The 26,415-nt window shown below is 37.3% G+C and overlaps 1 protein-coding gene across 3 annotated transcripts in view; it reads left to right on the top strand.

Moving 5' to 3' along the window:
* Positions 1–26,415, top strand: part of PRR16 (proline rich 16) — a 287,644-nt gene that overhangs the window by 184,191 nt on the left and 77,038 nt on the right. The window contains exon 3 of one of the 3 annotated variants that reach the window (XM_040241701.1): positions 11,551–11,633. The exons of the other annotated variants lie outside the window; for them this stretch is intronic. The gene's annotated coding sequence lies outside the window, so the exon portion shown is untranslated. The remainder of the gene's footprint in view (positions 1–11,550; positions 11,634–26,415) is intronic. 3 annotated transcript variants of the gene reach the window in all.

A 26,415-nucleotide genomic window follows, 5' to 3' on the forward strand; every position in this document is an offset into this window, starting at 1 on the left:
GTGGTCATTCAGTGATCTGGGCTGGGTTGAGGGTGTCTCCAGCACCTGGCCATGCGTCCTCTTCCAAAATCGCCACAACAGAAGGAGGGGAGACTGGAGAATCTTAGCTGTACTTTTTCCTCAGTCCTTGTTTGTGTCATTGGCCAAAACTAGTCATGTAGCCCTTTCTGTCATCTTTCATGTCCTCAAGAAAGGAAAGGATATCCACATATTGGTGAGTACCAGTCATGTCAACCATGGTTTCCAAAGGAGTAATTTTTTGGCATGTGTATAATGCAAATATATTATAATATGGTCTGTAATATTACCTCCTTTTCTTTCCTTTTCATATTACTTGACATTTGTTTAATCTCACCATAAGTTACAATGACATGTCAGTTTAAACAAAGAAGGAGAGAAAAGACGCGACTCTAACAACAGCCTTGCTAAAAATTTAGTGGAGGGAATTGACAGCATTTATGAAGATGACAGGTAGATTTTATCTCCACCTTAGCTACCATAATTGAATTCTGAGATTATTCACCAACATACATGTTTTATTTAAGCATTTGAGGAGTGCAATTTTTGAATGAAGAATTTTTCAGTAAATTAAGATACTATATGAATAGCTATCCTCATAATGATAGATCAACCTTTGACAACTTATTTACCCCAACTAGTAAAAAAAATATGACATTCTACTACAGAAATTTGTCATAGACAGTGTAACCTATGTAATGTTTATGATGTTAATTTATAGGATAAAAGTGTGAATTTGAAACCAGAAGATCTGGATTTGAGCTTCAATTTTCCCATTTCCCATGTGTTCTTGGTTAAATTACTTAACTAGGTCCAAAGCTTGCTTTCAAATGAGGATTAACAGTGTTATTTTCTACCTAATAGGCAACCCACTCTAGTATTCTTACCTGGAGAATCCCATGGACAGAGGAGCCTGGTGGGCTACAGTCCATAGGGTCGCACAGAGTCGGACATGACTGAGCAACTAAGCACAGCACAGAGCTCTTGAGTCACTATCCTCTTCCCTGTGTGTACTCGGGGTTCACCCAATCCTCCTTTACAAAGTAAGAGGCAAGAAGATTAAGATCAGCAGAAGGATGCTGCAATTTCTCAAACCCCAAGTGAATGTCTATGGCATCAGAACCATAAGCTTCTGCTCTTCTTAGGCAGCAGTGCTGAAAGGTAAAATGGATGAGGCAACACGGATAGGAAATTTTAGGATTCAAGAAGTCTGTAACCTTTAGCACAATTGAACAGATAAAAATCACCAAATCATTCCACCTTATTCTTTGCATACATCAGAAACACATCCCAAACTCTTCCTCTAGGCTGGTGCCAAGTAAATTATGTATGGCAGCATAGCTAATTACTGTTTACTTTATGTCTTGGTTTAAATTCCATTATATTATTTGCATAGGATGAAAGCTCTGCTGACACAGAGTAAGTTACATACAAAGTTCCATCATTCTTCTGCTTTTTTTGCTCAAATTTCCACTATTTTCCAGCTCATGTCTCTCTCCTGATGTGCATTTCCTCTGTCTTATTTTGTTTATACCTTCATGAGGTACTTGTTCCCCAAACTGCCTGGTATCACACATATTATTTCTACCAGTGTAATACCGATAGACTAACCGTCCTCCACTAGCACTCAATTTCCTAAGACTAGGAAGGTATGCATGTATGCTCAGCCATGTCCAACTCTTTCTGACCCCATGTACTATAGTCCTGCAGGCAAGAACACCAGAGTGGGTTGCCATTTCCTACTCCAGGGCATCTTCCCAACACAGGGATTGAATCTTTATTTCCTGCAACTCCTGCATTAGCAGACAGATTCCTTAATGGTGAGCCACCTGGAAAGCCCTTGTATTTCTCCTCTAAAGGATACCTTTCAACATGTTGTTATAAGGCCATAATGATTAAATGAATGTGAAAGTATTTTGCTAATAGTAAAACCTCACACAAATGTAGGTCGATTTATACTTCTTACCAAATTACCATGTTCCTTAATAATCATGGATTGATTTGTCTTGGCCTAGTGTTCTTGCCTTGGAGAAGGCAATGGCACCCCACTCCAGTACTCTTGCCTGGAGAATCCCATGGACAGAGGAGCCTGGTGGGCTGCCGTCTATGGGGTCGCAAAGAGTCGGACACGACTGAAGTGACTTAGCAGCAGCAGCAGCAGCAGCAGCAGCAGTGTTCTTGCCTGGAGAATCCCAGGGTCAGGAGAGCCTGGTGGGCTGCCATCTATGGGGTCACACAGAGTTGGACACGACTGAAATGATTTAGCAGCAGCAGTGGCAAGCCACTCCAGTACTCTCGCTCAGAAAATCCCATGGACGGAGGAGCCTGGTAGGCTGCAGTCCATGGCTTCGCAAAGAGTCAGACACGACTGAACGACTTAACTTTCACTTTTCACTTTCACACATTGGAGAAGGAAATGGCAACCCACTCCAGTGTTCTTGCCTGGACAATCCCAGAGACAGGGGAGCCTGATGGGCTGCCATTTATGGGGTCGCACAGAGTCAGACACAACTGAAGCGACTTAGCAGCAGCAGCAGTTTGATGCGCAGTTCACTTCAGTTCAGTTCAGTCACTCAGTCAAGTCCGACTCTTTGCGACCCCATGTTTCACATCACGCCAGGCCTCTCTGTCCATCACCAACTCCCGGAGTACACTCAGATTCACATCCATTGCATCAGTGATGCCATCCAGCCATCTCATCCTCGGTTGTCCCCTTCTCCTCCTGCCTCCAGTCCCTCCCAGCATCAGCGTCTTTTCCAGTGAGTCAACTCTTCGCATGAGGTGGCCAACGTACTGGAGTTTCAGCTGTAGCATCATTCCTTCCAAAGAAATCCCAGGGGTGATCTCCTTCAGAATGGACTGGTTGGATCTCCTTGCAGTCCAAGGGACTCTCAAGAGTCTTCTCCAACACCACGGTTCAAAAAGCATCAATTCTTGGGCGCTCAGCTTTCTTCACAGTCAAATTCTCACATCCATACATGACTACTGGAAAACCCATAGCCTTGACTAGACGGACCTTTGTTGGCAAAGTCAAGTCTCTGCTTTTCAGTATGCTATCTAGGTTGGTCATAACTTTTCTTCCAAGGAGTAAGCGTCTTTTAATTTCATGGCTGCAGTCAGCATCTGCAGTGATTTTGGAGCCCCCCAAAATAAAGTCTGACACTGTTTCCACTGTTTCCCCATCTATTTCCCATGAAGTGATGGGACCAAATGCCAAGATCTTCATTAAAGTAATGCTCAAAATTCTCCAAGCCAGGCTTCAGCAATACAGGAACCGTGAACTCCCAGATGTTCAAGCTGGTTTTAGAAAAGGCAGAGGAACCAGAGATCAAATTGTCAACATCCACTAGATCATCAAAAAAGCAAGAGAATTCCAGAAAAATATCTATTTCTGCTTTATTGACTATGCCAAAGCCTTTGACTGTGTGGATCACAATAAACTGTGGAAAATTCTGAAAGAGATGGGCATACCAAACCACCTGACCTGCCTGTTGAGAAACCTATATGCAGGTCAGGAAGCAACAGTTAGAACTGGACATGGAGCAACAGACTGGTTCCAAATAGGAAAAGGAGTACGTCCAGGCTGTATACTGTCACCCTGCTTATTTAACTTCTATGCAGAGTACATCATGAGAAACGCTGGGCTGGAGGAAGCACAAGCTGGAATCAAGATTGCTGGGAGAAATCTCAATAACCTCAGATATGCAGATTATACCACCCTTATGGCAGAAAGTGAAGAGGAACTAAAAAGCCTCTTGATGAATGTGAAAGAGGAGAGTGAAAAAGTTGGCTTAAAACTCAACATTCAGAAAATGAAGTTTGATGCTACTGATATTTTATTCATCTCGTTTATAAATAATCATTTTTTAAGTTACTATTTTCAAGTAAACCTAATAATTTTCTTAGAACCCTCTTAGTTCAAATGTAGAACTCTCATTCTTGACTTATTAGATTTTGTGAATTAGAAAATGAACATGCTAGAAATTCAAGGCGACTACAATCAAGCCCAGTTTATTAAACTATTTTGACAAGTATATCTTAATTTTAATTATTTATGATAATATTTAATAGTACTTGAGTAAATTCATTTATAATATATCAAATTAATTAAAGTCTAATACCACTAAGCCTTTATAACTCCTAAAAATGTTTGGTCAAATAAGAGATTAAATCATTAAGCTTTTGTATAAAAAAAGGAATGTCTGTGTTTGTGGTTAAAAACATTGTCAGTGATATTAGTAAAATTTGACAAAGTATTAACTCTTATTTTGCTTTAAGCAGTGTAATATACTTGACTACACTGAAATGGTGTGGTACCTCCCCAAAAGACTAAGAACCAAAAGTTATTTGATCACAGTGAATTATGACTTAAGTATAAGTAAATATTGCTAATAGCAGTCCCAAAACAATTTTTCAACAATTCAAGCCACTCTTAAGGACAAAATGGAATATTTGGATTTCTTTCACCTTTGTTTTCCAAAACTTTATAGTTGTGTCAAATAATGACTACATTCTGCTTAATATTTTAAATATAGTACTGATATTCTTTTTTTAAATAGATTTATTTTTTCCTAAGTGGCTTTATTATCAGTATTACAGAAAATTAGTATTAAAATAGCTCTTCTATGAAAGTTGCTCAGTCGTGTCTGACTCTTTGCAACCCCATGGGCTGTAGCCCACCAGGTTCCTCTGTCCATGGGATTCTCCAGGCCAGAATACTGGAGTGGGTAGCCATTCTCTTCTCCAGGGCACCTTTCTGACCCAGGGATTGAACACGGGTCTCCTCCACTGCATGCAGTTTCTTTACTGTCTGAGCCACCAAGGAAGCCTAGCTCTTCTTTATGATTTCCCTGTAGATCTTCTAATTATCAAAGCTCCAATTTTCAGCTGGATTTAAGCTAGATTTGGATCCTACTTCTCCTTTGCTCCTTTTCTTTTACCCAAGTGATTTGAATTTTTTGCCAGTTTTTGTGTGTGGGTGTGGGGGTGTGTGTGGTAATGCCATACTCAATCACACTCTCCTCAGAGAGGTTTTTATCCCCTACCTTCTGTCATTACATTGTCTCCTGTTTTTCACTCATACTCTTACCTCAGCTGCTAGACTATTCTGCAGATCAGTATCAGTATTAGCTGAATCACTCAGTCGTGTCCAACTCTTTGCGACCCCATGAACCTCAGCACACCAGGCATCCCTGTCCATCACCAACTCCCGGAGTTTACCCAAACTCATGTCCATTGAGTCGGTGATGCCATCCAACCATCTCAACTTCTGTCTTCCCCTTCTCCTCCTGCCTTTAATCTTTCCCAGCATCAGGGTCTTTTCAAATGAGTCAGCTCTTTGCATCAGGTGGCCAAAGTATTGGAGTTTCAGCTTCAACATCAGTTCTTGCAATGAATATTCAGGACTGATTTCCTTTAGGATGGACTGGTTGGATCTCCTTGTAGTCCAAGGACTCTCAAGAGTCTTCTCCAACACCACAGTTCAAAAGCAATTCTGCAAATACCAACAGAGAAATTTTCCTTTCACTATTTCATCTCAATCCAGAAAATTTCAAGACTCAGGATAATCTGCTGTTTAAAATTCTTAAGTGTGGGCTTGGCAGTTCAGTTCTAGCAAAAACCTTTCAGAGACTGTTAATCTAGGGAGCTAATTAGGGAGTAAAAGCCTTTCTGAGGCACCTAATCTGAGGGAGCTCAACACTAGTAAGACTGCTCCCGCCAAGTAATCAAAATGGCCAACCTCCTGGCAGGCCTTGCTGCTGCTGCTAAGTCGCTTCAGTTGTGTCCGACTCTGTGTGACCCCATAGACGGCAGCCCACCAGCCTCCGCCGTCCCTGGGATTCTCCAGGCAAAATACTGGAGTGGGTTGCCATTTCCTCCTCCAATGCATGAAAGTGAAAAGTGAAAGTGAAGTTGCTCAGTCGTGTCCAACTCATAGCGACCCCATGGACTGCAGCCCACCATGCTCCTCTGTCCATGGGATTTTCCAGGCAAGAGTACTGGAGTGGGGTGCCATTGCCTTCTCCCCTAGCAGGCCTTACTCAGTTCCTATTACTGTACCTTCTCCTGAGCCCAGCTTGAAATAATTTATCCTCTCTATTTCAAGAGAGAAGCTTTTGTAAATCTTGCTTGGTCGATTTCCACTATTTATCTCAATCTTTTCATTACAAATAAAATATTACAAACCCACAGTAGTAAAATGGGTACAACACAGGTAAAAGTTAAAAAGTATAAAACTTAAAAATGCCTTTGGAAAAAATACCCAACTGTTAATTAAATCTGAATTTCAATGCATATTATCTCAAATTAACAATATTATGGAAAGGCAATTATTTATTATCTACTTTCACTAAAAAAAAGGATATTAGAGTAAAAGAAGCTTAGATAATTAAATCCAGTCTCTTCACTTAATAGGCTATAAAACAGACCTCTTAGTAGGACAAGTAAACTCATTCGAATTCATGTAGAGAACTGAAGTTTCCTTACTTGATATGAAATGTATTCTTGGGTACTTAAGCAGTTCCCAGTAGAAGACAGATTGCTGCATATTGATGCATGAGAAATGGGATCTTTAAGCAAGAAAATGTGAGCTAGTAATGTAAGGTTTATCACATATGCAGAAAGTGCTAGACAAAGAGAAGGAAGGGAAGTAAAAAGAAAATTGAAAAAGGTAAGCAATTAAAATCTCATATCTAAAAAGTGAGCCGAAAACAATGGAATAAAGTGAAGGCTATACACTTAATATGTGAAGGTTGAGTTGTATTTTTTACTGCTTAGACTAAGTTTATGTAGCATGCGACTATTTTATTTGACATACCTTTTTGAATTTGAAGATACACTCTACTTTGACAGCAATGTGGAAGAAAGATGTTTTCCTTCCCAAGAATGTAGATGGCTGATATGAGAAATTTGCGACTCAGGTGTGTTGTTTAAAGAGGGCTTTGTGAAAGTCAGGTGTGTCTTGTAAAAGTTCTCATGAGAATGAGGCTTTTAGTTAGGTTTATACTGTCTTTCCCGGAGAAGGCAATGGCACCCCACTCCAGCACTCTTGCCTGGAAAATCCCATGGATGGAGGAGCCTGGAAGGCTGCAGTTCATGGGGTCGCTGAGGGTTGGACAGGACTGAGCGACTTCACTTCCACTTTTCATTTTCACGCATCGGAGAAGGAAATGGCAGCCCACTCCAGTGTTCTTGCCTGGAGAATCCCAGGGACGGGGGAGCCTGGTGGGCTGCCGTCTCTGGGGTCGCACAGAGTCGGACACGACTGAAGCGACTTAGCAGCAGCAGCAGCACACCGTCTTTCACTGCATGCATTCAGGATCCATCTTACCTAAACTCTACCAGATCACTACGCTGGTATAGTCGGGGACATCTGAGTACTCTCAGGCAGCAAGGACTACAGGGCCAGACTCAAAGAAAAAGGAGGTAAATACTATGTGCAACTGGAATGTTATAGATAGCATTCTCCTTAAGCCACCCTAAACTTGGCTCCATTTACTGGAGTAAATATACAAGTTGTATAAATTTTCTTCTCAGTGAGGAAATTCTAATTATTTTTCCATGGCTCAGTTCAGCACTTACATCAAATTTATTTTCTAAGCCTAGAAAATTGAACCCCCATGTTTTCTGTTAGAGCACTTATTCTGTGAACTGAATCCAGAACGTTCTGTTGTGCTGGATAAAATCATTTTGCTAAAGATGAGCAGTCCTCTCAATATATTTCTTGACAGAACTCATGGAGTGAACAGTCTGCTGTGAAGTGTTTTATTGATTACCATTTCCTATAGCTTTTGCCATGGCTCTTATTTAATGTATTGTGCCTTGCAATGCTTGGGAAGATTGGAATGAAATTTGAAAAGACTATTTTTGTATCTTTGGTTCAGTGTGTGTGAGAGCTTTCTTGCTGATGGTTAAGATGTGTGACATTTACTTAGCTTAGGTTATAAAGGTTAGACCTCATAAATTTCCTAATCCATGAAATGAGGGAAGCTATACTGGATTTCTTATAACCTATGGACTCATATAAACAGCAGCTGATACACACTGGTCCTTTAAACAATAGAGGAGTGGAATGGGAACTGGTAGTATATATTACCTTTAGGTATCTTAACTTCTTTTCTATATTGAGTTAAATACTAACAATTCATCTGGGCTTATATAGGCAAACAGAACTGTGGAAGTTGGTTTTTTTTTTTTTTTTCCCCCAGTGTCAGAATTCAAACACAGAAACTAATATAAGAACAGTTTCTTGCACTCCTTTCTGAACTTCCTAGGAAAATAGCTTCTTTAAAAAAAAAAAAAATGGAGGAGAGGAAACAAACACCAGTGAAGGTGGTAGAGAGGATAAAAGATGCCTATATATAGCTTCTGAGCAGACAGTGCTGTGGAAAGCAGGATTTTCACAAGTGTGGGAGACTGACTCCATTGGCTTGAGATTCTTTTTAATCTCCTTTGCTGATCTGGGGATGTTATTACACATCAGAATAAATGCAGGGTTCTTATAAAAGAGGAGTGCTAATTGTACCAAAGAAGAAACTGATGTTTTCCAGATGGAGAGATGAAGAAATCCCAGAATATATGTTCTAAAATTTCTTAGAGCTGGATGGTATAGAAAGTAGAGCACCACTGTGCTGAGGAATATTTCAGATGTCCTCTGAGTCTCTCCCTTTGCTTTTGTGCTGTACCAGTGTGGATCTCACTGCTGGCCAAATATCAGAATCACCTAGGAAGATTTACAACGTGTTCCATCCTGAACCAGTTCAATCAGAATCGCTCATAGTCAGCTCAATATTAGGCTATTTTTAAATTACCCAAGTGATTCTAGGATATCAGCATTTTAAGAACCACTAAATAATAATATACAGAGAATGACACATCTGATATTATTTTATCCTAATTGCAGCAGCATGAAATCAATACGGAGTATATTTATATTTTCCTTTTCCCATATAAGCAAGAGAAGAATGTACTTAGAAATCTATATTTTAAAGGGCTTATGTGGAACACTAAAATCTTGTTTTGGTTAATGCAGCATTGAAAAGATAATCCCTGAGCTAGAGACGTATTTAAGGTCAATAGAAAGTGGGGAATATATGTCTTCTGTGTATTACATTGCCACTCAAAGTTTCTGTGATTTACTGCATCATTGTTTTAAAAAGTGAAGAGTAAAACTTGATATTAAATTGTGAGAGAAACCAAAAGTAGAACTGCAAACATTTTAAGAATATTGCTTAAGTATCTGTAATATACAGTTCAGTTCAGTCGCTCAGTCATGTCTGACTCTGCGACCCCATGAATCACAGCATTCCAGGCCTCCCTGTCCGTCACCAACTCCAAGGACTCAGTAATTCTAAGTCAAATATGAATATAGAATATTATCCTAATTTTATGACAATAATTCATTGTCATTTGTTATTCATATTTTCTGATGGTGTATTTAAGCTAAAGCATCAGATATAATATCCTGACATTGCTAGAAATCTTACAGTCTTCATGGCCTCCCTGAAATTCTTCTTTCTACAAGCCTTGTTAATTAATTATAACAAGCTTAAATATATTGTGGTATTTTCCACATGTGCTTTAAACAAGCTTTAAGTGTCTGTATATGTCTTTTATTTTTATGCCAAGGAAGTAGAAGTCAATTTTCAAAATTTAGAAAAATAATATTCTGCATAACTACTTCAACATTAATTCTCTATTAATTATGTTTATTTTTCATGATCAGCTTATATCCTTCACTAAATTTAACAAACTTTAAATTTTCTTTATTCCTTTGTTTTTATGCTCTTTGGCTAAGCAAATAAAAGTTATTCTTGACATTCAGAGCATAAGCTTACAATAAGGATATATAATCATTAAAAATATTCAAATTATATATTAACTGTTAATATTAATACTTATAAATAATTTGCAGTGCTCTCTTCTGATCTGGTTGTAATTACTCTTAGAAATAAATACTGCCAGTTAATAAGTTAAACTGGAGCCTGCCATAAGATGATATGGATCGAAAAATGTTGTAAAGCATTTCAAAAAAATTATCAAATATTTCAACAGAGATCTTGGTATGTCACTGATGACTTATTCCATAACAGGAAACTCACCTTTGTAAAAAGCACTTTTATTAAAAAATTCACATATTTTGTATCATTCCCCTTTAAGAGTCCTGTAGCAATGTTCAGAGAAATGGAATCTAATTAAAATGGATTTTTAAATGGCTCCAAATAGTCTGCGGAGTGATCTTACTAGAGAATAAAAAGCCATTTTCATACTCATGAAAATCAAACTGATAGTGATTTGTGTTTTATTTTTCACTCAGAGAGCCTCTTGTAAAGGGGGATTTCTTTGGGTTAACTCAGATCACATTCAGACTCTCTTGGTCTTTGAGATTTGACATTTAATATTACTGTCCATGCCATCCCCATGCCTCTTGATGAGACGGCTCTCTGATATCCCTGTGCCATGACTGTATCTGTTTCTAAAGAGAAAACTTGCAGTTTGGCTTAGGGAACAAAGTATTTGCCCTCTCTGCTTGGAATTTGGTGTGGGTGGCACTGTATTTGGGCTGGAGATCTTCTGGATCCTCTGGCCAAGAGGCAGCTGTCAAAAAGCCCCATCACTGTAATAGGCACTAATGAGCAGACCAGCTCAGCAGATGCCAGGAATATAACTTGCTGTTTGATTCCTTGAATCTGTTCTTACATAAAAAACAAAAGTTGTTTAACAGCCGTTATCATACCCATATACCTGATCTTTTGACGGTAAAAAGACATTTGGGATTTTCAGGGATCTCTGTTCTGAGAAGAATGGTGTACTTGGAAAGAGAGGGAGATAGAGAAAAAAGTAATATTTACTGAACAACCATTATTAGTTATTTGGGTATTTTATTTCTGTAATATTTTATTTCATAAGAGAGAGACAGATGGATGGAATTCAATCATCTATGGCAAAACATCAATAAATCTGGTTGGTTCTTAAATTGTTTTCTATAACCCTATGTATGACCCTTTTTTTTTAATTAAAAAGAAAACTGATTCAAAGTAATTTAAAAATTATGCAACAGAGGATGAGATGGTTGGATAGTATCACCGACTCAATAGACAAGAGTTTAAGCAAACTCTAGGAAATAGGGAAGGACAGGGAAGCCTGGAACCCTGCCTACAGTTGAGTCAAGCTGAGCAGAATGTGATCTCCTTTAGGAGAGATGGTTATTCCCTTGTTACTGAGACCCTGAGACTTGGAAGAGTAAACTTTACTTACCCGAGTTTTCCCAGCTATTAAGTTATAGAGTTGTGTTTGTGTGTGTGTGTTCAGTGGTGTACAACTTTTTGCAATCCCATGGACTGTAGCCTGCCAGACTCCTCTGTCCACGGGATTTCCCACGCAAGACTATTGGAATGGGTTGCCATTTCCTCCTCCAGGGGATCTTACTGCCCCAGGGATCAAACCCGCGTCTCCTGTGGCTCCTGCTTTGGCGGGCAGGTTTTTTACCTGAGACAGAGTTGTGACTTCACCATAATTCTGATCTGTTTCAAGACCTATGAACCTTCCAGTATACTGCAACCTTGTGAAAATCCCAGGCAAGAGGACAACACTGGCTGCCTAAGAAGTTTCAAAGAGTGAGTTCTTATTTTCCTAAAACTCTCCAGCAACTTTAAGGAAAGGATTATCCTAGCAAAGTTGTATTCACTTGAAACTACTTTATGCCACATGTTTTATAGTTTTAAACAATCCGAATATTTTATTGACTTAAAAGCAGATGCAGCTTTAGGGAAAGAGCCATTTAATCTGCTTGCCTGCTATGTTCCTTATTTCTAATAAAGGCTCCTTACAGGCTGCAAATGATTCTCTTAGGATATTTGTGAAACAGCTGCAGGAAATTTCCATTTTTCCATCAAACGAAAATCGTTTGTTTGTAGTACTTATGAGTTACTGCACCATTTTTGGTAAGGGAAAGAAAAAAAGGAAAGTTAAAGGAAATAACTTGTTATTAATAAATGGAGGGTTTTTTTTCTCTGATTAAAGTCTTGAGAGAAACAAAGTATGGAAAGCTGTCAGGGGCAATTTTGTTGCATATCAGAATTAGATATAACTGTGGCATCACTGCGCATAGATTCTTACCATAGGCTATAAACCGATGGGCCAGGGAGACTCAAGTTACCTATTGGTTACTGATCAGTTTTTAGCTTCTAAGAACGGGAGGAAGTGTGTTTGTCTTCACAGAATCAGCATCTATGAAAATGTTTAATATTTTTTTCACTTTAATGATTTTAGTCTTGATTTTTTTAAAAAAATTATCACATGACAACCATCTATTTTGGGGGCATTTCTGATGGCAGTAAAGACACCTCTTATCCTCAGCAAAATCTCTTCTTGAATTTAGTAACTACCAGGATTAATCCTTCACCTTTCCCAGTGAGGCATTTACTGTAAGAAACGTGGGCAATGTTGACAATGTTGTCCATTGCTTGCTTTTAATCTTAGGATGTTTGAAAGACAAAAGAGTTTTTTTTTTTTTAAATAATGAGTGTATCAAAAGCTATAAAATTCCAACCAGTGTTCTAGTCATGTCTATCATTTATTTCAAATTTTCAACAGAATGGTTGAAAACACCCATCTTTTCTTCTGTCAGAAGCGTCATTTTCTTTTACAACAACACTTATGAGCTCCTGGTTAGATTTTAATTGTCAGGAAATGATTTCCTTAGGATACTTGAAATGAAATGTTCTTAAAACTTCCTTACTTGACTATGCCAGTATTCTAATAAACCTCAGATAGGAAAAGCTAAAAATGCCATTATTATTATTGAGGAAATAAAATGGATAGGGTAAAGCAGACACTCATGATTTTATGAGGTACAAGGAGCCATTTTCAAGTACTGTAAACACTAGGAGACATTATTATCAGTTGTATTAAACATATCCGTTTCAGAAGGAGATGAGAATTAAACTAAATGTACATGCATAGCTTCAGATTTTTAAGAGTTTGGGGAAAATAGAAAACAGAATTAAAGAAGGTACATGGACATTATCAAACACATTCAGTTTAAGTTAGCATTTAGTTATAATAGTATTTTCAGGCCATTTTTGACTAGTCATCTGCAAAGAATGCCAACACTTACAGTGAGATTTTTTTCAGGGGAGAATTTTTATCATTATCTGTTCATATTAATTACCAGTCTTTAGCATTCCCTTCAAAAACTCTTTATAATTACATCTAATCTTGTGTGTGATAATCTCTACTTATAGAAATTTATACTGAAAATAAACAATTTTTATTAATTCACAAAATTCAAATAAAACCATGTGATCTTAGTTTGATATCTCAAAAACAGGACAATGGCCTGATTTAAACAGCACTGGCTTTAGTGATGGTTTATTTTCAGATTCACAGTGGTTTGTTACAAGTTGATATACTTAACAATTTTGAATTTATAAAATGTTTGTCCCTCTAGAAACAAATAACAAGCAATATCCCAGCTGTCTTGAAACAAGGATACTCTTGCTCTTGTGATAGTGGAATTTTTCCAATCTTTATTTTGGAAGGAAGATTTACAATTTGTATTTCCTTGCACAGCTTTATTCTTTCAGGCATTTGCCCCAAAGAGACTCAAGAATTTTAGAATTGTCAGAAAAATAGCAGACTACAACGATGAATTGTAGAGGAGATAGCACATTGGAATATCTCTTAATTGGACATATATCTCAATTTAATCCTTACTAGCCTACTGCTGCTGCTAAGTCGTTTCAGTCGTGTCCGGCTCTGTGTGACCCCCTAGACAGCAGCCCACCGATCCCTGGGATTCTCCAGGCAAGAACACTGGAGTGAGTTCTCCGCCTTACTAGCCTATATACCTCCAAATTCCAAGTAGTTGTGATCTATCCTGAAGAAGTTGAGGCTAGAGGAAGTCCTAAAGGTGAGAATTTCTGCTAGCCCTCAGTTGTTAAGCAAGACTCAGTATCACTGTGACTCTAGAAGACAAAGACAGAAACAGAAAGTAAGGCATAAATGAGATTTGCTGTGACATGTGTTGGAGGGTCAATATCAGGGCAAGTATAGAAGTGATTCAAGTGTAATCACTGGAGCCTCAAGACAAAGTGAAGGCAATTTCCTTCTCTTATTTCAAAGCTTGTCAATGGGTAACTAGATAGGGAGTCATAGACTCAGTTGTAATCAGAGTACAGGCTGATAATGTAAAAGAAGTTGGGTGTTTGTCTATGAGAAAGACAATAAGGAGTGGTGAGCAGGGCCCTTGAATACTCTCACATACTAAAGGCACCCTTGCCATCAGAGATTGTTCCTGCATGACATTACACACAGTAAAATATTCCCACATCCTACATTAGATGGAATTTTCCATTCAAGTTTGAATATTTAGAATTTCTTTTAGAAATTATTTGGCAGCCATTAACCATTTTGGTTGACAGTTGACTATAATGGTTTCATAATCATATAAACTACATAATCAGAAATACATATGAATTCTTGCCAAAGGAGAAAATTGTTTTCAAATGTAGTAAATTTTACCTATGTACTAAGTTAATATAACTGAATTTACCATAGTGGTACATTTTATAAGTATATAATTAATGTATCAACTTTATTTTGCAAAGGGTCTTTTTTTAAAAACTATAATTTTGGAGAAATTAAGGGAGTCTCAAAATTATTGTCAGTTACTGAGAATCTCTTAGGCCCTCATTACTCTGCCCATATATCCAGTGGGAAAAAAATTACTTATAATGTGGGCATGTGACCAGCAGCAAAGCATATGAACTTCCTAAATGCATTTACATTAGAAGTATTTTAAAATACTCAGCTATGTAGGCTGCCCTACCATATGCATAGTGGCTCATGAGAGGAGTAGGTATGTTCTTCTCATTATGACTACAGGTGTATTCCTAGCATGTATTACTACAATTTTAGTTTTCTATTGGTGTTGTAACGTATTACCCCAAATAGTAACTTAAAACCAATGAAATGTGTTATCATTCTAGAGGGCAGAAGTCTGCAGTCATTTTCACTGGACTAAAATAAGTTGCCAGGGATATGTTTCATTCTGGAGACTCTAGAGAATTCTCCAGACTTTTTCAGTTTGTAGAGTTAGCCTCCATTCCTTCTCTCATGGCCCTTTTCCATCTTGAAAGCCAGGAATGGCCTGCTGAGTTTTTCTTACTTGGTATTATTTTGATACTGGCTCTTCTATCTCCCTTTTGCATGTTTCATGAACTCTTGATTATATTGGGCCCACATGGATAATAACGATTTCCCATATTGAGGTCAGTTGATCAGCAACTTTTATTTCATTTGCAATCTTTATTTCCCTTTTCTATGTAACCTAACATATTCATTGATTCTTAGATTAGGGCATAGACATCTTTGGAGAGCCATTATTTTGCCTGTCACAACTACAATTATTGTGCTCATTTACTTGTTTTCCTTTCCACTGGAATATAAAAGGATTGATAGTATATAAATGGCAGTTCAGAATGTTAAAAAAAAATCTGAATTTTTTAACTTGAAACTTATATGATTAAGCCATCAATATTACAGATTAAAAATCTGAGTTGAAAAGGCAGTAAGTTACTTGCTCAGGTTCCCTCAGCTCCGTAGTGGGTTAGAACCTAGCAATTCTTGTCAGTAATTTTCTCTCTGTCATAAAACTGTCTATTTGTAATGCATCCCCTTTTTCAGATGCAGTATAATTTTGAGATTAATAGTTGGTTGAATTCATAGAATGTAGGTCCAATGAAAGTTAAACTTGTAGAATTTCAATATATACAACTACACTTAATAAGTATGACTATCGTTAGAATGATATAAAAGCTTTTGAATATACCTTGACTTCAATAAGTAATCTTTTTCTAAGCTGTTCTCCTATATCAAAGCCTAGGTTATATCAAAAACCACTCTTCTGCCAAAATTTTAATACATTTCCTAGATTCATGAACCATACTGGTGCCCAAGGGCTTGGTTTACGTTACTGGTATATTATGATTCAAAAACAATTTTAAAAAAACCAATTCTCTGACTTAATGTCTTATTTTGTTCAGGTAATCAATTTCTTCTTTGTGTTACATATGTCTATTAAAACAGATAGCGATATTAAGTTCATGAAAAGGAGTGTCCATGGAAGTAAATGGCATGAGTTATTATTATAGTCAATGATTAATGTCAAGCAACTTGTTAGAATTTTTATTAAAATCAAATATAGAAGTACAGACTGTAAAATATGTAATTGGAAATAATTGAGTTTTCTGAAAAAGTGTTATGATAAGAATTACATTTTGGCAGAAGTGACTTGAGTTATGGAGTATAGAAGTTAAATTGATTTCCTAAGTCTGATCTGTAAGCAGCAACCTTGTTAAATTTTGAATTCTACATGTTCTGCTTTTAAAAATAAATTATAGGACTTTATTATGACTGGCACAAGGCACTGTGGAAGCTGTTTTGGTTTTAGTACTTCATGTTTATATCCTTTGAAATTCAATGAAAAATAAACACCCACACACATATATTTATGACAAAAATTGAGTAATTAGCAAGTTGTAAATAACATGTCCTAGATGCATTCAGAAGCTAAAATTAAGTGAAAATATTCTTAGGTATGGTAATATTTCATATACTATTTAATATAATTTCCATTTAGAAGTATTGTATAGTAACCAACACTTAATCACCTTGAGGTTCAGTTTGATTTCTGAGCCAATACAATATCGTTTTGTGTTATGTTCTTCTTATCATGTTAAGAATCAAAACAGAGCAAAAGCAGATGAAAGCAGTGGTGGTATGCATGAAAAGCAAAATAAAATGCTTGTTTTTCCTTTTATTATTATTCTGTGGCTATTCCAGAAAATGAACTGTTTTTGAGGTTGGCACCAATACTTCTTACCTGCCTATCACAGATTTTAAACACAAAAAGAAAAAATGGGAGAGCCTGGTAAGGAAGCATCTCCAGAAATATTCCAACATGGAGAAATATTGATCACAAATGGGACATCTTCTCAGTCATCCATCTTCTGCCATGACATTCATTCAACAAATTTTCATCAGGCTCCTTCTTTGTTCACTTCCTTTCCAAATCCTTCCCCTTCCCTGACTTTGTGGCCAGCAGAGATCTATTTTCCCATCTATATGACTGGTCCTCTCAGAAAGTATCACCAACTGTTCTTTGAATCTAAGCGAATCCCACCATTTTTTTCTTTAACTCTCATTACATTTTTGTATATTTCCATTACAACCACCAGTCACCCACTGAGCATTAGCATTTCCTCACAGTATTTATGTTTTGTTCTTCCTTCCTTTCCTAACTGTATCATCAATTACCGCTCCTTGAAGACAAAACTGCCTGTATTCTGCCTGTATCACCAGTGCTGGCTTAATTCCTGGGATGAATGTAAGGCTGAATACCTAGTTGTGGATGGATATGTAGAATGAGTGAGTGGGTAAGTGAATGAATTGTGATTCCTGAGACTTTTCTCTGCACCAGGTAATGTGCTGAGAGCTGAACGTGAGGGAGATGAACATGGCTCATTTCATCTCTGAACTTACAGCCTGACAATCTTTTCTATAATTGCTTCACCCTTCCTCGACAATTATTTTGAACTTAAAGTATTATAGTTTGGTGAAGAACATCTGACTAAAGTTTTTCTTCACTAATAATTTCAAACATCTTTTCTGTTGTACAGTCATTAGGTCAAAGATATGAACACTTTAAGCTGTAACTCTTTCTTGTCTCCTTCACTTTTTGGGAAATAAGGGAGTTGTAACTATTGGGTTATGCTTGTTTATATTTTTAGCCAGAGGGAAATTTTTTTTTAAGATTTCCTAGAACTTCCTTTATATTTTGAAAAAAGAAAAAAATTTAAAGGGAATATTGTAGTTGTGTATAGTTTACTTCTGGTTTAATCTTTCTATCTGAGTTTTGCTATAGTTATCTTTGATCATTTATTCTTGAAAACTTCTGAGGGAATGCATGGGTGACCTGACAAAAATAATGATTTGATTAATAAACTCATGGGGATAGATCTGCATAGAAAGCACAAAGCTGTTTCTTACACGTGTGTAGTTTCACTCTTCTGCTCAGTCACGGTCTGCAAACAAGATTGCAATGATGTGTGGCACATATGCAGTCTCTTTCTTCTTGCCTAGAAAGATGATGGCATTTGACTTGAAAAGGGCCTGGTATGAGCAATGCTTGATGTTTTCTTGGTATAATATCCTCCTGCATCTGAAGTTTTCCATGACTCTGGGCTTCTCATTTGAAAAATGAACCATACTATTTAGAGTCAAGAGAATATTCATTAAAGTTGAATATCAGGAGAAAAATTTATAACAATTTATATTTTACCACTTAATACACAAATCAAGATGGAAATTCTAAGTGGGATTTGCTTTTTACATTTAATCTGTAACTTATCTTCAGTACTACAAATTTGAAGTGATAGAAATTGAATATTTTGCTTATTTCCTTCCATAGTTTAGAATTCTTAATAAGACAAAAGATAAATGCCTTGTGGATTCAACTCATCATCTCTGTAATACATTGCACTTGATAGAACTTTGATTATTGGAAGTTCATATTGCTGGTGATATTTCAGAAATCTTATAAAGTAGCTCTGATGCAAAAGATAAGATTTTTGCTAAATTCTTCTAGTCTGATATTCACATTCTAATTGAAACTATAGTCTATTATTCATTTAACATATTTTAGGGCCTCAGTTCAGTTCAGTCGCTCAGTCGTGTCCGACTCTTTGCGACCCCATGAATCGCAGCACACCAGGCCTCCCTGTCCATCACCAACTCCCGGAGTTCACCCAAACTCATGTGCATCGAGTCAGTGATGCCATCCAGCCATCTCATCCTTGGTCGTCCCCATCTTCTCCTGCCCCCAATCCCTCCCAGCATCAGAGTCTTTTCCAATGAGTCAACTCTTCGCATGAAGTGGCCAAAGTACTAGAACTTCAGCTTTAGCATCATTCCTTCCAAAGAAATCCCAGGGTTGATCTCCTTCAGAATGGACTGGTTGGATCTCCTTGCAGTCCAAGGGACTCTCAAGAGTATTCTTCAATACCACAGTTCAAAAGCATCAATTCTTTGGCGCTCAGCCTTCTTCACAGTCGAACTCTCACATCCATACATGACTACTGGAAAAACCATAGCCTTGACTAGATGGACCTTAGTCAGCAAAGTAATGTCTCTGCTTTTGAATATGCTATCTAGGTTGGTCATAACTTTTCTTCCAAGGAGTAAGCATCTTTTAATTTCATGGCTGCAGTCACCATCTGCAGTGATTTTGGAGCCCCCAAAAATAAAGTCTGACACTGTTTCCACTGTTTCCCCATCTATTTCCCATTATGGGTGCACCTAAAATACAGTCAGAACTCTGCTACCAAGGAATTATGTATAAGGATTCAACCTTTGTTAGGCAACAAATATTACCTCCACAACTATTATAAATTAAACTAGGTTCTGGCCCTGAAGAATTTTACAATCTAGTGTAGGAAACTAATAGGACAGCAGAGGATTATAAACAGTACCCCCAACATACACCCTAATAGAAGCATGTACTAGATGCTGTGGGGGTTAGGAAGAGAAGCACTGAGAAAGGCATATGATTTTAGATTGAGAGGAGAAAATGAAAATACTACAGATGGGAGGATAAGATTAGAGAATAAATATTAATGCTGTGTGTCTATGACTGCATATCAGGAACATATCAGGAAATATATTTGATGGTTTTCAATTTTTCAGTGCATCATTTTGACCAATTGTGAAAGGTATCTTAAAGATTTTTGTTGTTACTTCAGTCACATTATAGTTTCAATTCAATTTTTAAATGAGATATGCTTTGGGATTCCCAGGTAGTACTAATGGTAAAGAATCCGCCTGCTGATGCAGGAGACACAAGAGACGTGGGTTCAATTCCTAGGTCGGTAAGGTCCCCTGAAGAAGAAAATGGCAACCCACTCCAGGATTCTTGCCTGAGAAATTCCATGGACAGAGGAGCCTGGCAGGCTACATTCCATGGAATCACAGAAGAGTCAGACAGGATTTAGGAACAGAAAACAGCAACAATATATACTTGTCTTGGATTACGTATGCACAAAGTGATGTCTAAAGCTTGCTTATAGCTTTAAAGTTTGTTATTTCATATCTAGTGAGTCTGACTGATCAGATTCATAAGGATAATGATACTAGACGGTCATGATGTTATATGCGTGTTGGCTCCATTAATTTGACTGTATGTGATGTCATATGGATTGTAGGAAATAGTTTATTCTGAGCTTATGTGTTGTATATTAAACATCATTAAGCATTATACAATAAATTAACTCCATCAAGGTAACTATCAGTTTTACTGTCACAAAAATAACAAAGAAAAATGTGTTGCCTTTTTCAATTCTTCTATTTTAATTATAACCATGAAAGAGAGAGAAGAAATGATGATATTTGGGGTTGTAGTGATGGGAACATGTTTATGCTCATTAAATCCATTTGCAAGTAGTACTGTGGTTTGAGACATGTTGTACAACAGCAACCGCAAAAGCCAGTATTGTCTCATGAAATGCATGTTCTCAGTTCTAAGTGAGACTAGGAAAAGAGCATGACATTTATATGGGAAGTAATTTACATACTCTCAACTTTCTATTTGTGGAAACATTCTAATTGAAACTAATGACACAGATTAAATCAAATTTCTTTAAAAAATCATTTTTTCTTGATCTCTCATGTGAGGTGATGTCAGATGAGAATGGCACAACTATTTTGTAATTGATTGCAAATCCCAAAAGATTGTATAAAACTCCTGTAAAATGAAATAACTGCCATGGTTAGTCTTAATTTGGAAGACATCATGGCATATTCTAATTAAAAAGTGGAAAAACCCTGTGCAAAGTTTTGTATACAGTAGAGGGTTTTATTGATTAATTGCTTATATATGGCACAAAAGTGAGAACAGTTGTTAAAGTCTTTATTTTGTTGATATTTCATTGTGCCAACTGGGGGCCAAAATAATTATTTAAGGCTACAAGAAGGTGACTCTTGCCTCCTGTCTTCTAATCTACTAAACAGGGTCTCACACCAGACTCAGAACTCTAGTTTTGAGTCATCATGTGTTTTACATTTTTCCTCTTTTTTTTTTGCTTCCACCATTCTTCTTGTCTTCATCTTTATTTTGCCATTTTCCTACCCAAATTTATAGTTTACTAGGTTACCTTTTGATCCATTATTATCTTCATCTCTTCCAAATGCAAAAAAGTAATGTATCTTTCTTCTACATATGTAAGAAACTTAATTCTCCCAAGATTCTCACTTGCTTTAATTCATAAGAATTCAAAGAATTGTCAATATCTATCTGATTTTTTTTCTGTTTTTTATCAACTTGTAGTAGAAATAGTTTTTTGAGGAATGGAGGATAATCTGTTCTCATTTCTCTTTTCCACTTTTTGGTCAAGGACCTATCAAACAATGAAAATTTGGAAAATTAGAAATAAAGTTCCTAAATAACTGACTATAAGTGACATAAATGTCTTTACTGTACATATTTTTACTGTAGTTTTATGTTTGTTCTTCTATATTTAGGGCAAGTATTTTCCCAGAGTGTGTCTTGAACAGTTTTGTGATGGATTTTTAAATATTTTTTCCTTTATTATTCTTTTGTCTAAATGAACTGCAAGTAGATCTTTTACCTATTCTTTAAACTTTCCAGATACTCTATTCTTTGGGAAAAAGGAAGTTCCCATCACTCAGGGAACTACAATAACCTTCAATTGTTAATACCTCTTCTCACTCCATCGTCTACCATTTCAGGGTATAGGTAAATATCTGTGTAATTCATCTATACCAAATATACGAGGAACCTACCACACACCAGACACAGTTCTAAGATTTGAGAAAACAGCAGCAGACTAATTGATGAGATCCACCTGTCATGGAATTTCCATTGAAAAACAAATGTATAATATAATATCTGTAGCAATAAATATTTGGGGAGAAAAGAAAACCTAAGTGACAGAGGAGCAGATCATCATTTTGGCTTGAAAAGGATTATTAGAGCAGACCACTGTGAGAAGATATTTGAACAGAGAATCAAATAAGATAAAGGAACAAGAGCTGGCTCTACTCTGGAGAGAGAGTATTGCCAATGGAAGAAATCATGTGTAAAGGGCTTGAAGTGGGAGCCAGCTTGAGCTCTTTGGTCAGCAGGGAGATCAGATGGCTAAAGTAGAGTGAGTGGGAAAGGGAAGGGGACGAGACCATGAAAGGATCATGACTATCTAATTAATTTTATCTTTGGTTTCATGGTGATCTCCTTGAGGGTTTCACATTTAAGTGATTTGTTTTATTCCCAAGATATAGTTCAGGGACTTCTCAAGTGGCTCAGCAATGGGGGGAAAAAAAAAATCCACCTGCCAATGCAGAAGACTCAGGTTCAATCCCTGGATTGGAAAGCTCCCCCGGTGGAAGGAATGGCAACCTACTCTAGTATTCTTGCCTGGAAAATTTCATGGGCAGAGGATCCTGCCAGGTTACAGCCACAGGGTCAGACACAGTCCAAAGAGCTGAGCACAGTTGAGTGCCTGAGTACACACGCAGACATGAACTTGGCACATACTAGGTCTTTTAGTAAATATTTGTTGGAAAAAACGATTAAGATGCAGGGATGAAGACCATTCAGATGTTTGTTCAATCAGAGTAGAATGAACAAAACAGCAGAACATTCAGGGACTTCCAGCAGTTTGATGCAGCTGAAAGACGCTAGGTACCAGGAGGCACTGGAAGAAAGAAACAGTAGCGAGTGGATGTCAGACCACAAGAGGGCTCTTGGTACTACCAGGAAGAGCTAGGATTCCATCCTCTAGGCAAGTGCAGAGTTGACAATAGGGTGTAATATGATCAGGCTTTAATTTGGGTCAGGGGGACACAGTCTGCTGGTAATGTGAAAGATGAACTAAGCAGGGATCAGCTATAAAAGCTGTATTAACTTGGTAGAATCCATGGTATTTCAAATATGTTACATATTTTGGGTTAAGAAGAGAAGGTAGTCCTTGAGGTTCCCAGTTTTCTGCTTCGGGACCTGATGACGGTTCTGCCACTCAGTGGCGCTGGCATGGGAGCATGGAGACCAGATTCTGGGAGTAGAGAACAATATTATTTATTTTTGAATTGTTACTTGTAGGTCTAGTTGGCTGGATTTAAATAAGTAGGAAAAGAACAGTGTGTTATATCACTTTGTCATCCATTTCTTCTGGTATGATGACCTGCACATGCAATTCTTCATTGTATATTAAGAATTATACATATCAGTATCTTGTATTAAGTACACCTTATAAGCTTGATGAAAGGAGCAGGGGAAGAACTATGGGTTGTAGTGGTATATAATTTCCTCTCAGTTTTCCATGGGAGTAAGCGGATTACAATGAAACATCTTAGCATAGAGCATTCAAAGGAGTTAACTGTTATCTTTACCATATTGTCCATGAAACAAGAGGATGCAAAAATCTCCAAATTTGAGGATTTAAGGCATCGACAGATGAAAAAAATCTTGAAAACTAGTTTACATGTATTGCATTAATTATGATAAAAAAATCAAAACCCCAATGTGTTCTTCTCAATTTTAAAGGTATGTAAAAAAGATCAAATATTTTTATTTTCCTAAAGAAAGTAATTTTCATCAACAAACTCTACTGAAACATCAGTTGATCCCCTAGGCTAGTCTTATGTCATATAATGAGTATTTACTTGCAGTTATTCTGACTGGTTTGTCAAATAAGTCCCTTTTACTCAGGTCAAATATCTCTCTTCTGAGGAAGTTGTTTTAATGTCAGGTCATTTCTCCAAAACTGTGATGTTACTGTGCTCTATTTCACATGGCTGTGAAATGAAAACAGGGAGTCATAAAATTAAGATAGCTAATATGATAGTTTTTTAATATCATTATGTAACTAGTAACTAGCAATAACATCTCTTGTACCCAAAGCACTATATTTGTCTTTCATCCTGCAATTAAAGGGAATAGACAATACCCTTAAAAAGTATCATATATGCAAAATATTGGACATTTAGTTGCCCGAGACTTCTACTGGTTCCAGCAGTTTCACAACTTCTCAACAGATTGAAAGTCTGACCTATATTATATCAGGTACTGTGCAGGCACTGGAGAAACAGAAACCAATTATGACATGTTTGCTGCCCTTCAGAGGCTGTGGTTCAAAATTATTGTTTTAATATTTAATATGAATACTTATGTACTTATAATTCAAAATTGTTAATATTTGTAAAAACTAAGGATGGATATGATCATTTTATATTTATATTAATTGAGAGTTTATTCTCCAGTTTAAAAAAAACTTAAATTTATGACTTTTTTGTTAATGTTTTTGGATCAATTTATTTTATATTGTCAAGAATTTTCTATGTAGAGATACAGGTCTAGATATATCTCCTCACTGATCTGTATGAGCTATTTTATTACTTAATGCCTTTTATAGCTTTGAGGGGGGAAGCTGCTTTTTAATTTTTCTCCTTTGATCAGATTTCTGTCTTGGGGAAATAGATGGGAAAGCAGGGGAAACAGTGTCAGACTTTATTTTGGGGGGGGGGCTCCAAAATCACTGCAGATGGTGACTGCTGTCATGAAATTAAAAGACGCTTACTCCTTGGAAGGAAAGTTATGACCCACCTAGATAGCATATTCAAAAGCAGAGACATTACTTTGTCAACAAAGGTCCATCTAGTCAAGGCTATGGTTTTTCCAGTGGTCACATATGGATGTGAGAGTTGGACTGTAAAGAAAGCTGAGCGCTGAAGAATTAATGCTTTTGAATTGTGGTGTTGGAGAAGACTCTTGAGAGTCCCTTGGACTGCAAGGAGATCCAACCAGTCCATTCTAAAGGAGATCAGTCCTGACTGTTCTTTGGAAGGAATGATGTTAAAGCTGAAGCTCCAGTACTTTGGCCACCTCATGCGAAGAGTTGACTCATTGGAAAAGACTCTGATGCTGGGAGGGACTGGGGGCAGGAGGAGAAGGGAATGACAGAGGATGAGATGGCTGGATGGCATCACGAACTCGATGGACGTGAGTCTGAGTGAACTCCGGGAGATGGTGATGGACAGGGCGGCCTGGCGTGCTGCACTTCATGGAGTCACAAAGAGTCAGACAGGACTGAGCGACTGAAATGAACTGAACAGAAATTTATATTTACTCATTTTATAATCAAAAATATCTTCAGACACTGTAGCCAACCACAGGCCCAGTCTCATACCAGGCATTCTGGGAGCCCCCTTATCCCATCCAGGCACCCAGCAGGAGCATTCCGGGTAGCAAGCACCGTCTGTCCTTCCTATGGAATTCTCCTGCTGGACTGTGAGTTCCTGTTCACTTCACTCCTCTGAGTGTTCAGGTCCTAAAAACTATTGAACAAAAAATGTGTTCAATTATTTTTTCCTTGAATGAATAACATAGTGATGAAATAGAGGAACTTCTGCCATCTCAGTGAGGAACCAGTGAGGAAGCCAGTGAGTTCCACCTGCAGCAAATCTATAATCTAGCCACTCTGAGACATGAGAGGTTGAATATGCTCTGGTAATACCAGTGTTTGGGGATGTCTTGGGAAAGAGGAGAGGCTTATTATGCTAAACACACGTCTTGATACTTGGCACTAAATTTATTCATTTTATGTAATTAAAAGTGTCTTTTACCCAGTTCAGTACTGAATATAGTGAATAAGAGAATGCCGTGGGCTTCGTGAGATCTGTAGTTTTTGATAATGCTTTGAATGTAAAACATAAAGAAAGTTGAGATGTAAATAGTTCTTTTTTGCTAAACAAAAGAAGAGCAGAACAAAGAATCATCTGCTTCAGATTCAAACAGTATAGTAATTATCTGTGGGTGTCAAGAAATCACAGATGCACTTTTTCTCTTGGAGCCTTCTGTTGGCAGTGCAGCTGGAGGTGGAGGTTAGCGCTGAGCTATTACAAGGTCACATGATGGGTGGGGGGAGTGGGGGAACAGGAATGTCTGCACAGTTTTCCACAATGCCCAACAATTTATTGATTTTTTTAAAAAAGATATATAAAAGCTATGTAAGGTAACAAAACTAGACTTCTACCATTGTCTCTTGGTTCTTAGCAAAAAAAAAATGGCCTGCCATTGGAATAAGGTAGCTGTCCCCATCATAACTTACTACTTTGATTCTTATATAAATTAGTATCTCTTGGTTTAATATGTTTCATGGTTTATAGTTTAATACTTTTAATATTTAACAATGGCTTCAAGTTCAGTCGCTTTAGTCGTGTCTCTTTGCAACCCCATGGACTATAGCCCACCAGGCTCTTCTGTCCATGGGATCCTCCAGGCAAAAATATTGGCGTGAGTTGCCATGTCCCCTCCACGGGATCTTC

Source organism: Oryx dammah, unplaced genomic scaffold, assembly GCF_014754425.2.
Source record: "Oryx dammah isolate SB20612 unplaced genomic scaffold, SCBI_Odam_1.1 HiC_scaffold_5, whole genome shotgun sequence".
Taxonomy (NCBI): Eukaryota; Metazoa; Chordata; class Mammalia; order Artiodactyla; family Bovidae; genus Oryx; species Oryx dammah.